This window comes from Somniosus microcephalus, chromosome 7 (genome assembly GCF_052327205.1).
Source record: "Somniosus microcephalus isolate GS21.2 chromosome 7, FLI_Smic_1.0, whole genome shotgun sequence".
In the NCBI taxonomy this organism is placed as follows: domain Eukaryota; kingdom Metazoa; phylum Chordata; class Chondrichthyes; order Squaliformes; family Somniosidae; genus Somniosus; species Somniosus microcephalus.
In genome coordinates, this window is record NC_140993.1 from 196989261 (window position 1) to 197004860 (window position 15600).

Here is a 15600-nt window from a genome sequence, read left to right on the forward strand (position 1 = left end):
CGAAAGTTTCCTGTATTATGATCGCTCCGACCCAAGGGGCCTCGTACAACAAGATTGCTAATTAATCCTTTCTCGTTACATAATACCCAGTCTAAGATGGCCTGATCTCTGGTTGGTTCCTCGACATGTTGGTCCAGGAAACCATCCCGTAAACACTCCAGGAATTCCTCCTCCACAGTATTGTTGCTAATTTGGTTAGCCCAATCTATATGTAGATTAAAGTCACCCATGATGACTGCTGTGCCCTTATTGCACACTTCTTTAATTTCCCTTTTAATGCCATCCCCAACCTCAGCCTTACTGTTTGGAGGTCTATATACCACTCCCACTAACGTTTTCTGCCCCTTAGTATTTCTCAATTCTACCCATACAGATTCCACATCAGAGCTAATATCCTTCCTTACAATTGTGTCAATCCCTTCTTTAACCAGTAATGCTACCCCACCTCCCTTTCCTTTTTGCCTATCTTTCCTGAATATCGAATACCCCTGGATGTTGAGTTCCCAGCCTTGGCCATCCTTGAGCCACGTTTCCGTAATCCCAACCAAATCATATTCATTTACCTCTATTTGCGCAGCCAATTCATCCACCTTATTACGAGTGCTCCTCGCATTAAGACACAAAGCCTTCAGGCTTGTTTTTTTAACGCTCTTAGACCTATTAGAATTATTATTTACTGTGGCCACCTTTGATTTAAACCGTTGATTTCTCTGACTGCCACTTTTGTTTTTCTCCTTCCTATCTTTTGCTTTTATCCTTGTTTCCCTTTCCTCTGTTTCCCTGCTCAGGTTCCCAACCCCCTGCCATTTTAGTTTAAACCCTCCCCCAGAGCACTAACAAACACTCCCCCGGAAGACTATTTCATACTTTGATCACACTCTATGAAGAATAATTTTCTGATCGCACTCATAAAATTACTAGCTTAAATCTGTGTACCCTTGTCCTGCTCTAGAAATTTAAAATACTGTTACAGATTTACCTTTTCCATTCCTTTAACTACCTTATATAGCTCTATATGGTCATCTCTCAGGCACCAAGGCCCCAATAGAACAGGCAGGCGGAAGGGTGCGGGGGAGCCCTGTAGCGGGCGAAGAACACAGCAAGGTCGGGGACATGGAGACGCTACCGATCTTAAAGGCAGGGCCTCATTTAAATAATTCTGTGCTGCTGGCCAGATTAACTGCCTGGCTCCCTGGTGGGAGGAGAAATTTAGCAGTAGGAAGCCACAGCCTGGGACCCGTGGAAATGGTGCTGGTAGAAGGGGGTGTGTGTGGAGGAGAAGAGGGAGAAGACCCTCTGGCCACAATCAGCAGGGGGAGGGGGGGGCCTGCTGATGGCTGTGATTGGGGATGGTCAGGGTTCAGGAGGCTGAAGGCTTCCTTGTGAGGCCTGGGAGGAGCTCCTGGCCCAAAGGGAGCTTAAAACCAGGCAAACGTTCTAAGACTTACCTGGACCTCCTCTGGTCAGTCGGCTCCTCCCACAGTGTTGCTGCTGCTGCTGGGCAACAGACTGTGAGAGACTTCCCGTGTTGAGAAAGAAAGACTTGCATTTATATAGTGCCTTTCATGGCCACCGGACATCTCAATGCGCTTTACAGCCAATGAAGTACTTTTGGAGTGTAGTCATTGTTGCAATATGGGAAGCACAGCAAACTCCCACAAACAGCAATGTGATAATGATATGTTGGTTGAGGGATAAATATTGGCCAGGACATCAGGGATAACTCCCCTGCTCTTCTTCGAAATTGTGCCATGGGATCTTTTACGTCCACCTGAGAAGAGCAGAAAGGGCCTCGGTTTAACGTCTCATCCGAAAGACAGTATAGCCCTCCCTCAGCACTGCACTGGAGTGTCAGCCTAGTTTTATGTGCTCAAGTCCATGGAGTGGGACTTGAACCTACAACCTTCTGACTCAGAGGCGAGTGTGCTACCAACTGAGCCACAGCTGACACTGTGGTTAAAAATAAGTTTTGCATGTTAAGTAGTCCCCTGCCTGCTTTTAGCAAGAGCCTGTCCAGGGCCTGAATCGCCACCATGAATGGGGTCGGGTCACTCGATTCTGGTATTGTACACCGCCCACACCCCTCCCAAATGAGCCCCAAGTTTCTCCAGTCCTTCCTCATAACTCAGACCTTTGATACTAGGGATCAGCCTCATGGCTTTTCTTTGCATTGCCTTCAGCCCTTGAATGTTTACCATGTGTCTCAGCAACTAGAATTGGACACAGTACTCAAGATGCAGTCCAACCAGAGCACTATAGTTTTGTCACAACTCCTGACTTATAATCTCGGGTTGGATCTTGCTGGAGTGGGGAATCTCAGACTTTTCTCTCCATCCTTCAGCACTCAATGTTTTGTGGCATAACTTGCTGGCAGTGCGAGCCACTAGCAGTGCGCCGAGGGTAACAGGAACTTTGGGACCTCAGTGAACGGTGGGACCAACAATGCATTAACCAATGAGATTTAAGGATTGAGAAAGAAACCAAGGAACTACTGAGAAGGAGGGTGAATTAGAGACAAATCGGGTACAGAAAGAGAACTAAAGAGAAGTAAAGAAAGATCGGATTAAGAGAGCGAGTAAAGAGACAGAAAGGGGAAAAAATTAAAATTTGACATTTTTAAAATCTCTAACAACAATCTACTGTTCCACAGTTTAAATTGTTCAATTTCTGGGCCAGAAAGGTTGATTGGCACTGCATTAACAATTATCACGTTGTCATAAACGTACTAACTCTGTTAATTACCAGTCTTAACTTTGTGTGGCAAGTTCAATGGGCAATTAATGTGCAAACCCAGCAAGGTCTTAAAAATAACAGGAATGTTAAGGGTGCAATGCCGTTTGTGGGAAGCAAACATTGGAGCAGCAAATCCACCAGCAAGTTCCAGACATTCACAACTCAATGCATGTCTCTCAATCCCCTGAACCTGCTGGCCAATTTGCACGTTAATAACTCCGTGCGTTGTTATCACACCGTTATTATTTCAGCAAGATCCTGCCCCTCCTGTTTTGGTTTTGTAGGTCACTAATTGCTGCTCTAGATTGGTTGAACATATTGAGCATTCATTCTGCTAAGACTCCTAGATCTTGTTCTGCTTCATCATAGCTATTTCAATACAATTCATAAAGTATGTGTGTCACCTATTTTACTTTGCACTCGTTCATTAAATTTTACCAGCAATTGTTCTGTCCATACTTTGTCCAATTCATTTTCTAGTTCCCGGGCAGACTTGTCAGAATCAAATGCCATTCCTAGTCTGGTATAATCTGCTAATCTGACCAAATGCATTGAGTTTCTGAATCAGTGGTGGCCTAAACACAGAGCCCTGGGGCACGGCACTCAGTATTTATCCCATCCCACCATAGCTCCTCTAACAAATACTCATCAGTTTCTACCCTTCACATCCATTCCCAGGGTTTACCCTGAATCTGCAGAGCTTTTTAGGTTAACTAACAGCCTTGTGTGAAAGCCTCACATGCCTTTTGGTAGTCTCAGTACACTATGTCGTAGGGCTTTTCACAATCCACTTGGAATGCTACTTCCTCAAAGCGGTCAAGGAGGTTCCCCATCTGACTCCAAGTTGACTACTGTTTGTTTGGTTATTATTCTACAGTCTTCAATTTTACTCCTGATAATCATTTCCATTATTTTACCCAAAATGGAAGAGAAACTAATGGGTCTATAGTTGCCCATGTCTGTTTTGTCCCCCTTTTTGAATATAGGAATCACACTGGCCTGTTTCCAATCTACTGGTACCTCCCCCCAGTGTCCACTGACTCCTGCATAACGGTCCTTGGGTATTTCTCAAATCTGTCGCTCAAAAGACTTCTTCCTAATCACTTTCAGCACTCTGGGGTAAATACCTCCTTTCCTTGGCAATTTACTTGTTTTGAGCTTGTTTTACTTGTTTTGAGCACATCTCAGACTTCCATCTCAAGGTCACTGAACTTACTTAAGTTATCACCATTTGAGCAGGACATGTTGCATATGTCAGACCCTTTTTGAGGAAGTAATCATTCAGAATATTTACTATTTTGTACTCAGTTTCAAGTCTGTCTGCATCTTTTATGGTTTTCACCTCTTTAACTGCTCTCTTACTGGTACAGTTATGTTTAGCCTTAGCTTCTATAATTCTTCCTAGATCTCTTTTTGCCTCTCTGATCATCCTTCTGCATTTTCTTGTATTTATCCCGTGACCTCTTTCCTGTTCTTGCTGCAGGATTTGTAGATGACATTTTCTATCTTTGTCACTTTTACTTTGTTTGTTAATCCATTTAAGGTCATGTTTGTTTAGTCTTGTAATTTTTTGGCACACGTTTATCCTGCATGCTCAATGTTGTTTCTTTAAAGGTTACTGAAATGTTGTTTAAAAATCTTTCCAAATCTATTTAGTAGCTCCCTCCTTTCATTAAATGTAGTGCTTTTAAATTTATATACCTGGTTCTTGGTCTTAGGTATTTTGGACTTCCAGATCATATCATTTGTGGAATGCTACAACTTCCATTTCCTACACATTATTTGGGTTGTTTCCAAATACCAGGTCAAGATGGGCACTGCCTGTTGTTGCTTTGTTGGGTCATTATGCAGTCTAGTATTATATTTACTAACTCTGATTCTAAACTTCTTGGGTTTTCCCAATTTTTATTTGGTTGGTTTAAGTCTCTCGTTAAAATAACTTTCCTGTTATCACATTCTCTTCCTATATCTTCATCGAGTAATGTATCTTCCTCCTCTTACTGACCTGATGGTTTGTAGCATGCATCACATACTAGCTTAGATTTTTAAGCATGAGATTATTAACTAATTCCCTTCCACAGGATCAATTTTGTTTACCTTCTTCCAGGTATCCCTGAAATATAGGGGTACACCACCTTTTTCTGTCCACTCTGTCTGTTCTGAACAGTTTCTAAGCCTGAACTTTATTTTGAAGGGATGTACAAAAAATGTTTTAATTATATTTCCCAGCTGCTGTTACAGATGTGCAGGTGAATACTTTGTTCAAAGTTGACAACACTTCCTATAAGCTTAGATTTGATTGTTTTACAGTGGTGCTTTTAAAAGTTACTTTGAAGTCCTGCACTAAAGCTAGAAGTTTGGGTTATCAAAGCGGTGTATCAAACTTTGCCATATTAATAATGCAGATATTGGTTTGGCACCAGTACCTACCTCCACACCGGACTCAAAATGGGAGAGCAAATAGCACTGCACATGCTTAAATCTATTTGCAAGCTCTGCTAACCAGCATCCAAATACCAGTGACATTTTGAACATCACCAAAGAGCCAAATTTCTTGGTTTATGCCCATTGTGTACAATAAAAGATAAAGATGGGTGCTGGCTTTTTACCACCAAAAAGATTGCCATGTGTCTTTTGGTGGAACCAAGTTATCAAGGTGCTAACTTGCATTATATAACTGATGCAGGCACCTAAACAATGTCAACACATGTATAAATGGAGATGCACTAATGGAGTTTTAGACTGCTAGAAATAGTTGATGGCAGAAAAAGAGCTAAAACAAATTCTTACGGAACAAATCAAGACGACAACTCTGGCTATTCAAACAGAAGAAATAAATTAATCTACAGAGATCGGCTGACATAAAATAGGTGTAATTACTTTAAATTTTAGCACCATCAGCCAGAATCTTAAGATTCTGATTGCACACAATAATCATTTTGTAAAAAGTACTATTACAATCACTATTACATCTATTTTAAACCCAATTATAGAATGCATAGACATACATTTTTTGTTTAGTACTTTCAAATATTTTGACAATTAAAAGGGTTGCTGAATATAATGCTTTGACCGATCAATGAGCTAAACATGATTGACCGCAAAATAGAGCCTGAAATGCTGCAGTGCCCCAGAACTATTTAAAGTAATGCACTCCAACAGTTTCCCATGGACTGTGTTATCGTTAATAGATTGACATTTTTCTTGAAAATCACGGGCTGGATTGGGACCAGGGTACTAATCCAGCCCATGATGAAAGGCTTTGCTTTGTGAAATTAGTTTAGGCAGTCACAACCTAGCTCTTAGCAAGAAAGAAAGACCTGCATTTATATAGCGCCTTTCACAACCTCAGGATGTCCCAAAGAGCTTTACAGCCAAGTACTTGTGAAGTGTTTAATTTGCGCACAGCAAGCTCCCGCAAACAGCAATGTGGTTTTTTTTTTAAATAGTGAGGGATCAATATTGGCCAGGACACATGGGATAACTCCCCTGCTCTTCTTCAAAATAGTGCCATACATCCTGCTGAGAGAGCAGACAGGATCTCTGTTTAAAGGCTCGTCGGAAAGACGGCAGCTCCGACAGAGCAGCACTCCCTCAGACCTGCATTGTACTAAGGCGCTATATATACATGCAAGTCTTTCTTACTAAGTTAGGTCGAGACTGCCCAAACTCATTTCACAAAGCATCATCCTAGATCATGTGCTGAAGTCTCTGGAGTGGGACTTGAACCCATAACCTTCTGACTTACAGGCGAGATTGCTACCGCTCAGCCACAGCTGACTCCTTACTTACTAGCCCTAATTTGTGATCTCAGGGAAGTCATAGGATGTCTATTATGGGAAATGGAAATGTCACACTGGTGCAGTAGGTCTTGCACTTTGGAGAGTGGGGCCTGTAAACATTGTTGGAGTAAAGAGTATTCTGCATAGAATTGTAGAATGATACAGCACAGAAGGAGGCCATTCGGCCCATCATGCCTGTACCGGCTCTTTGAAATAGCTATCCAATTAGGCAGACTCCCCTGCTCATTCCCAATAGCCCTGTAAAGTACCCAGTGAGCGGCTGATCGGGGGGTCGGAGGAGCTCATTGGGGGGCAGGGGGGGGGTGGTAACGATGACTGAGGAGCTTAGCGGGTATGGGGCCGGGGGGATATCGAACGTCTCCTGGGGGATGCTGGATCCAGGAGTGTAAAAGGCACTTACCTCCTGGATCCAGCAGTCGTCGCCGTCCATTATCTGGCAGGTTTCACTAGGCGTGCAAATCCCGACCAGTCATTGTTAAATTTAAAACGGTGGTTAAATCTGAGGCACGCCAGCCTCATTATAATATTTAAAAGTGCAACCCGCCTCCTGGGAGCAGGTTGGCTGCCCACCTCCGTTAAAACCGGAAGTGGGCAGGTTGGAATTCAGATTTTTAACACTTTAATTTCCCTTCCGACCCCAATCCATCCGTTTTTTTGCATTAAAATTCCCCCCATGCCTCTGTTTATAAAGCCAAGGATCCCATATGCCTCAACGGCCTTCTCAACTTATCCTGTTACCTTCAAAGATTTGTGTACATACTCCCCTAAGTGTCTCTTTTCCTGCATCTCCTTTAAAATTGTACCATTTAGTTTACATTGACTCTCCTCATTCTATCTACCAAAATGAATCACTTTACACTTGTGTTAAATTTCATCTGCCATGTGTCTGCCCAATTCACCAGTCTCTCTATGTTCTCCTGAAATTTGTCAGTATCCTCCTCGCTGTTTACTACACTTCCGAGTTTCATGTCATCTGCAAACTTTGAAATTATGCCCTGTATACCCAAGCCCAGGTCACTAATATATATCAGAGAGAGCAGTGGTCCTAATACAGACCCTTGGGGAACACTACTGTATATTTCCCTCCATTCCGAACAACAACCGCTCAACACTACTCTCTGCCCCTTTAATCCCACCGGCTTCAATTTTGCTTACAAGTTTATTATGTGTTACTTTATCAAATGCCTTTTGAAAGTCCATATACACATCATCCACACTAACCTCATCAACCCTCTCTGTTACTTCATCAAAGAACTCAATCAAGTTAGTCAAATACGATTTGCTTTTAACAAATCCATGCTGGCTTTCATTTATAAACCCATGTATTACCTGATCTGGAAGTCCCTGATGTTAACACTTGAAATGACTAAAGCTAGCTAACTTCCCTCACTTTTCTAAGCCAAAAAAAGTTGGAAACATGAGCAAAGCCAGGTGCAACAAAAAGTTTAACATGGAGTGTCACTGGAGAAATAGAACTCTGTAGAATATTTTGTCAAAATTCTGTGGGGAATCTGCAGGACATTACATTTGCTTTCTTATAGATAGGAATTCCATAATTATACATTTTCATTTTTAGAACATGGGGAAATGTAGTCACCTGGGTCTTCGTACAAGACAACACTTTTGGGTCAGGAGCTTTAAAATGATCTATTCTGTGCTGCTTTACTCTTGACCCGGCTGTAGGACAATTCAAGTCTTCATCAGTAACTGACTACTGAATAACAGTTGCGATACAAAGCTTCTCCCTAGACACAAACTCTCTTGAAAATTTTACGGCACATCACAGCAACTGAAGCACATCTGAGCTAAAGCAAATGCCAATGCCTGCCAAATGTACGATATACACACACGTCACATAATAGAGACAGTTACAACCAATAGATCTCCACTAATAAATTAGTACATTTTATTTGAAATTCCCACGGAAACAGTGTGGGTTGGACAATTAATACTAGGTCTACAGTTTCTAACATTCTCTTCTGCAGGGTTGTGAATCTTTGGAATTCTCTATCCCAAAGGGCTGTGGATGCTCAGTCGTATATTCAAGGCTGAGATCGATAGATTTTTGGACTCTCGGGGAATCAAGGGATATGGTGATCAGGCGGGAAAGTGGAGTTGAGGTCGAAGAGCAGCCATGATCTTATTGAATGGCGGAGCAGGCCCAAAGGGCCATATGGTCTACTCCTGCTCCTAATTCTTAGGTTCTAAACTTATATTCACAATATATATGGCTATTTTCTCTTTCTTTCTCGACCAAACAGGCTTTTCTTCATTCAAATGCCCATGTGGCAATACTGAATACTTAGTGTCCAGATGAAATGTTTGCTTAAAATGCATCAAAAAATTACTGAACAACAATGAAACACGCTTTATTCCACTTCCTCTTCGAGGATTTTAGTTCTTTCATAAAAAAATGTTTTCACTTCCACTCAGCTGGAAGGAGCTGTAGGCTCCTAAAAACAATGCAGCTCATGCTCCTGTGTAATCTTTTAATTTGGTGTGTAAAATGTGTATGCAGCAACTTTAAAATTGAAATATGATACTACAGTTGGCAGCCCTGCTATACCTTGCCCAGGTGGCTATTGCTCATGTCTAGACAGTGCGCATCAGTGGGTTATTCCACTACAGTGGCAGTTATAGTTGAGCCAAATCTCATCCTCAACCATCATCCGTGTGAATATGTGGGAAATACAGCAACAAATCTGCACACAGCAAGATACCACAAACAGCAATGAGGTAAATTACCAGATATTCTGTTTTAGTGGCGTTGGCCGAGGGAGAAAGGTTAGCTGGACACAGAGAATTTCCCAGCTCCTCTTCAAATAATACAATGGGATCTTTCACATCAGAGAAGAGAGTTTAATATCTCATCTAAACGGACATTGCAGCACTTCCCCAGTACTATTCTGAAGTGTCAGCCTAGATTATGTGAAGTCGCTGAAATGGGGCTTGAACCCACAACCTTTTGATTCAGAGGTATAATGAATAATTTCATTATCCACATAGCCTAGGTTACATTACTGTGCAAATGCAGTATCAAAGAAACAACATTTATCATTAGCAGGATGCGGAGTTCCAGAGCTCATTGAAACTCAGCAGTTGCGCATCCACAGAATAAACCATGACCTGGATTTTGCGGTAGTAATGATGGCGAAACTTTCAGCAATCGCTGTCATTACTCCTCAAAGTGACATCAACTTCTGGAGTCAACACATGCTCAGATAAACTCAGAAATCCAGAAGCTTGTGTCAGTCATTCCCTGCTTTGCCACAGGCTGAGCTGTGGAACTCCCTGAAGCCCACAAGCAATTCAAATCACACTGCAATGTCGTTTCTGATGAAAACTTCCTCTATTACGCTGGAATATCACTGTTTAAAAACCCCAGAAAAAGCTACGCCTTGTTAAAAGAGGTGTAACTGGGTTTTTAACGGCGCATTGACTACTGAACAACAGTTTATTTGTGGAATGTAAAATTTTTCCACTATGATAATTACTGTACATGGTTTTTAAATATAAAATTGTTTTTTAAATTTATGATATTTCGGCTTCTATCTTAATCCTATACATAGAAGATAGGAGCAGGAGTAGGCCATTCGGCCTCTCGAGCCCGCTCCGCCATTCAATGCGATCATGGCTGATCATCCAAATTCAGTACCCTGTCCCTGCTTTCTCCCCATATCCCTTTAGCCTTAAGAAATATATCTAACTCCTTCTTGAATATATTTAATGAATTGGCCTCTACTGCCTTCTGTGGTAGAGAATTCCACAGGTTCACCACTCTGGGTGAAGAAATTCCTCCTCATCTCTGTCCTAAATGGCCTACCCCTTATCCTTAGACTGTGATCCCTGGTTCTAGACTCCCTGGCCATCGGGAACATCCTTCCTGCATCTAGTCTGTCTAGGCCTGTTAGAATTTTATAATTATCAATGAGATCCCCTCTCATTCTTCTAAACTCCAGCGAGTATAAGCCCAATCGACCCAATCTCTCCTCCAACGTCATTCCTGCCATTCCAGGTATCAGCCTGGTGAATCTTCGCTGAACTCCCTCCATGGCAAGAACATCCTTCCTCAGAAAAGGCGACCAAAACTGCACACAATACTCAAGGTGTGGTCTCACCAAGGCCCTGTACAACTGCAGCAAGACATCCTTGTTCCTGTACTCAAACCCTCTCGCTACGAAGGCCAACATACCATTTGCCTTCTTAACCGCCTGCTGCACCTGCATGCTTACCTTCAGCGACTGGTGCACAAGGACACCCAGGTCTCGTTGCACTTCCCCTTCTCCCAATCTATTGCCATTCAGATAATAATCTGCCTTCCTGTTTTTGACACCGAAGTGGATAACCTCACATTTATCCACGTTATATTGCATCTGCCATACCACCCAACCTGTCCAAATCATACTGGAGTTTCTCGGCATCCTCCTCACAGCACACACGCCCACCCAGCTTTGTCTCGTCTGCAAACTTGGAGATATTACATCTAGTTCCCTCGTCTAGATCATTAATATAGATTGTGAATAGCTGGGGTCCTAGGATCGATCCCTGTGGTACCCCACTAGTCACTGCCTACCACTCGGAAAAAGACCCGTTTATTCCAACTCTTTGCTTTCTGTCTGCCAACCAGTTCTCTATCCAAGTCAATACCTTGCCCCCAATCCCATGTGCCTTAACTTTACACGCTAATCTCTTATGTGGGACCTTATCGAAAGCCTTTTGAAAGTCCAAATACACCACATCCACTGATTCTCCCTTATCTATTTTATCAGTTAAATCCTCAAAAAATTCCAGTAGATTAGTCAAGCACGATTTACCTTTTGTAAATCCATGTTGACTTTGTCCGATCCTGTCACTGTTTTCCAAGTGCTCTGCTATTACATCTTTTATAATGGACCCTAGCATTTTCCCCACTACCAATGTCAGGCTTACTAGTCTATAATTCCCTGTTTTCTCTCTACCACCTTTTTTGAATAGTGGGGTAACATTAGCTACCCTCCAATCCATGGGTACTGTTCCAGGGTCTATCGAATTTTGGAAGATGACCAGCAATGCATCTACTATTTCTAGGGCCACTTCCTTAAGTACCCTAGGATGTAGATTATTAGGCCCTGGGGATTTATCGGCCTTCAATCCCGTTAATTTCCCCAACACCATTTCCCTACAAATACTGATTTCTTTTAGTTCCTCCCTCTCATTAGACTCTATGTTCCCCGACATCTCCGGGAGGTTATTTGTGTCCTCCTTTGTGAAGACAGAACCAAAGTATGTATTTAATAAATAATTGGTCTGCCATTTCTTTGTTCCCCATTATAAATTCCCCTGATTCTGACTGCAAGGGACCTATGCTTGACTTCACCAATCTTTTTCTCTTCACATATCGATAAAAGCTTTTACAGTCAGTTTTTATGTTCCCTGAAAGCTTACTCTCATACTCTATTTTCCCCTTCTTAATTAATCCCTTTGACCCCCTTTGTTGAATCCTAAACAGCTCCCAATCCTCAGGTTTACTGCTTTTTCTGGCCAATTTATGTCCTCTCCTTGGATCTTATGCTATCCCTAATTTCCCTTGTTAGCCACGGTTGAGTCACCTTATTTGTTTTATTTTCATGCCAAACTGGGATGAACAAATTCTGTAGTGTGTGTCCCAATCTTTATCTCGCTCTCAATTTGTTTAGGAATTAAAAAAAGATAATTATTGGCAGACAATTTCTATGCATTCTTATTTCTATGAAGGATGCCTATATTTTAGATGCTCAAGTAGTATGGGGCAATATAACAACAGAAAATGCTGGAAAAACTCAGCAGGCCAGGCAACATCCGTGGAGAGAAAATAGAGTCAACGTTTCAGGTGAAAACCCTTTGTCAAGACTGAAGAAGCACAGGAAATGAAATAGATTAAAATGCCAGTGGGGGCTGGGAGAAAACAAAAGAGAAGTGAAGAGACATTAAGAGGTATTCAAAACGAGACGAGATGGTGATAGGACTAGTGGAGACAAAAGACAGCTCTAGATTAGGTGTGAAATGCGCTGGCAGAATGGGAGACAGCTGCCATGTGGGAGAGAAAAAAAAAAGGGGGGGGGCGGGGGAAAAGGCCAAAACAAAGGTGTGGATAAAAAACATAAGTAAAAATGTAATAGGGGCCGAGGTTATGATCTGAAAATGTTGAACTCGATATTGAGTCCGGAAGGCTGTAAAGTGCCTAATCGGAAGATGAGGTGCTGTTCCTCGAGCTTACGCTGGGTTTCTGTGGAACAATGCAAGAGCCCGAGTATGGTGTGGTCTGAGTGGGAATGGGGCGGTGAATTAAAATGACAGGCGACCGGAAGCTCGGGGTCACCCTTACGGACTGAACGGGGGTGTTCTGCAAAGCGATCACCCAATCTGCGTTTGGTCTCCCCAATGTAGAGGAGACCACATCGTGAGCAGCGAATACAGTATGCTAGATTGCAAGGAGTACAAGTAAATCGCTCTTTCACCTGGAAGGGGTGTTTAGGGCTCTGGACAGTGGGAAGGGGGGAGGTATAAGGGCATGTGTTGCATCTCCTGCACTTGCATGGGAAGGTGCCAGGCAAAGGGGAAGAGGTGCTGGGGGTGATGGAAGAGTGGACTAGGACGTCTCGGAGGGAGCGGTCCCTACGGAATGCTGAAAGGGGAGGGGAGGGGAAGATGCGTTTGGTGGTGGGATCACTTTGGAGGTGGCGGAAGATGATCCGTTGAATGTGGAGGCTGGTGGGGTGAAAGGTGAGGACAAGGGGAACCCTATCGTAGTTCCGGGGAGGGGCAGGGGTGAGGGCAGAAGTTCTAGTACGGTTTAAATCAAAAGTGGCCACAGTAAATAATAATTCTAATAGGTCTAAGAGCGTTAAAAAAAACAAGCCTGAAGGCTTTGTGTCTTAATGCGAGGAGCATTCGTAATAAGGTGGATGAATTGGCGGCGCAAATAGAGGTAAATGAATATGATTTGGTTGGGATTACGGAAACGTGGCTCAAGGATGGCCAAGGCTGGGAACTCAACATCCAGGGGTATTCGATATTCAGGAAAGATAGGCAAAAAGGAAAGGGAGGTGGGGTAGCATTACTGGTTAAAGAAGGGATTGACACAATTGTAAGGAAGGATATTAGCTCTGATGATGTGGAATCTGTATGGGTAGAATTGAGAAATACTAAGGGGAACAAAACGTTAGTGGGAGTGGTATATAGACCTCCAAACAGTAAGGTGGAGGCATTAAAAGGGAAATTAAAGAAGCGTGCAATAAGGGCACAGCAGTCATCATGGGTGACTTTAATCTACATATAGATTGGGCTAACCAAATTAGTAACAATACTGTGGAGGAGGAATACCTGGAGTGTTTACGGGATGGTTTCCTGGACCAATATGTCGAGGAACCAACCAGAGATCAGGCCATCTTAGACTGGGTATTATGTAACGAGAAAGGATTAATTGGCAATCTTGTTGTACGAGGCCCCTTGGGTCGGTGCGATCATAATATGATCGAATTCTTCATTAAGATGGAGAATGAAGTAGTTGACTCAGAGACTAGGGTCCTGAATTTAAATAAAGGAAACTACGATGGTCTGAGGAGCGAGTTGGGTAGGATTGATTGGGGAATGTCACTCAAAGGGTTGACAGTGGATAGGCAATGGCAAACATTCAAAGACCGAATGGATGAACTGCAGAACTTGTTCATCCCAGTTTGGCATAACAATAAAACAAAAAAGGTGACTCAACCGTGGCTGACAAGGGAAATTAGGGATAGCATAAGATCCAAGGGAAGGACATATAAATTGCCCAAAGAAAGCAATAATCCTGAGGATTGGGAGCAGTTTAGGATTCAACAAAGGAGGACAAAGGGATTAATTAAGAAAGGGAAAATAGAATATGAGAGTAAGCTTTCAGGGAACATAAAAACTGACTGTAAAAGCTTTTATAGATATGTGAAAAGAAAAAGATTGGTGAAGTCAAGCGTAGGTCCCTTGCAGTCAGAATCAGGGGAATTTATAATGGGGAACAAAGAAATGGCACACCAACTAAATACATATTTTGGTTCGGTCTTCACAAAGGAGGACACAAATAACCTCCCAGAGATGTCAGGGAACATAGGGTCTGATGAAAGGGTGGAACTGAAAGAAATCAGTATTTATAGGGAAATGGTGTTAGGAAAATTGATGGGACTGAAGGCCGATAAATCCCCAGGGCCTGATAATCTACATCCTAGGGTACTTAAGGAAGTGGCCCTAGAAATAGTAGATGCATTGCTGGTCATCTTCCCGAACGCAATAGACCCTGGAACAGTACCCATGGATTGGAGGGTAGCTAATGTTACCCCACTATTCAAAAAAGGTGGTAGAGAAAAAGCAGGGAATTATAGACCGGTAAGCCTGACATCAGTAGTGGGGAAAATGCTAGAGTCCATTATAAAAGATATAATAGCAGAGCACTTGGAAAGCAGTGACAGGATCGGACAAAGTCAACATGGATTTACAAAAGGTAAATCATGCTTGATTAATCTACTGGAATTTTTTGAGGATGTAACTGGTAAAATAGATAAGGGAGAACCAGTGGATGTGGTGTATTTGGACTTTCAGAAGGCTTTCGATAAGGACCCGCTTAAGAGATTAGCGTGCAAAATTAAGGCACATGGGATTGGGGGAAAGGTATTGACTTGGATAGAGAACTGGTTGGCGGACAGAAAGCAAAGAGTTGGAATAAACGGGTCGTTTTCGAGTGGCAGGCAGTGACTAGTGGGGTACCGCAAGGATCTGTCCTAGGACCCCAGCTGTTCACAATATATATTAATTAATGATCTGGACGAGGGAATTGGATGTAATATCTCCAAATTTGCAGACGACACAAAGCTGGGTGGGAGGGTTTGCTGTGAGGAGGATGTCGTGAAACTCCAGTACGATTTGGACTGGTTGGGTGATCCTCTTTTGGTACGATTTGGACTGGTTGGGTGATTGGGCACATACATGGCAAATGCACTATAATGTGGATAAATGGGAGGTTATCCACTTTGGTGGCAAAAACAGGAAGGCAGATTATTTTTTGAATGGCAACAGATTG

General features: G+C 42.6%; 1 protein-coding gene across 1 annotated transcript in view; it reads right to left on the bottom strand.

The window, feature by feature from the left end:
- Positions 1–15600, bottom strand: part of eif3hb (eukaryotic translation initiation factor 3, subunit H, b) — a 90895-nt gene that overhangs the window by 16219 nt on the left and 59076 nt on the right. The window lies entirely within an intron of this gene.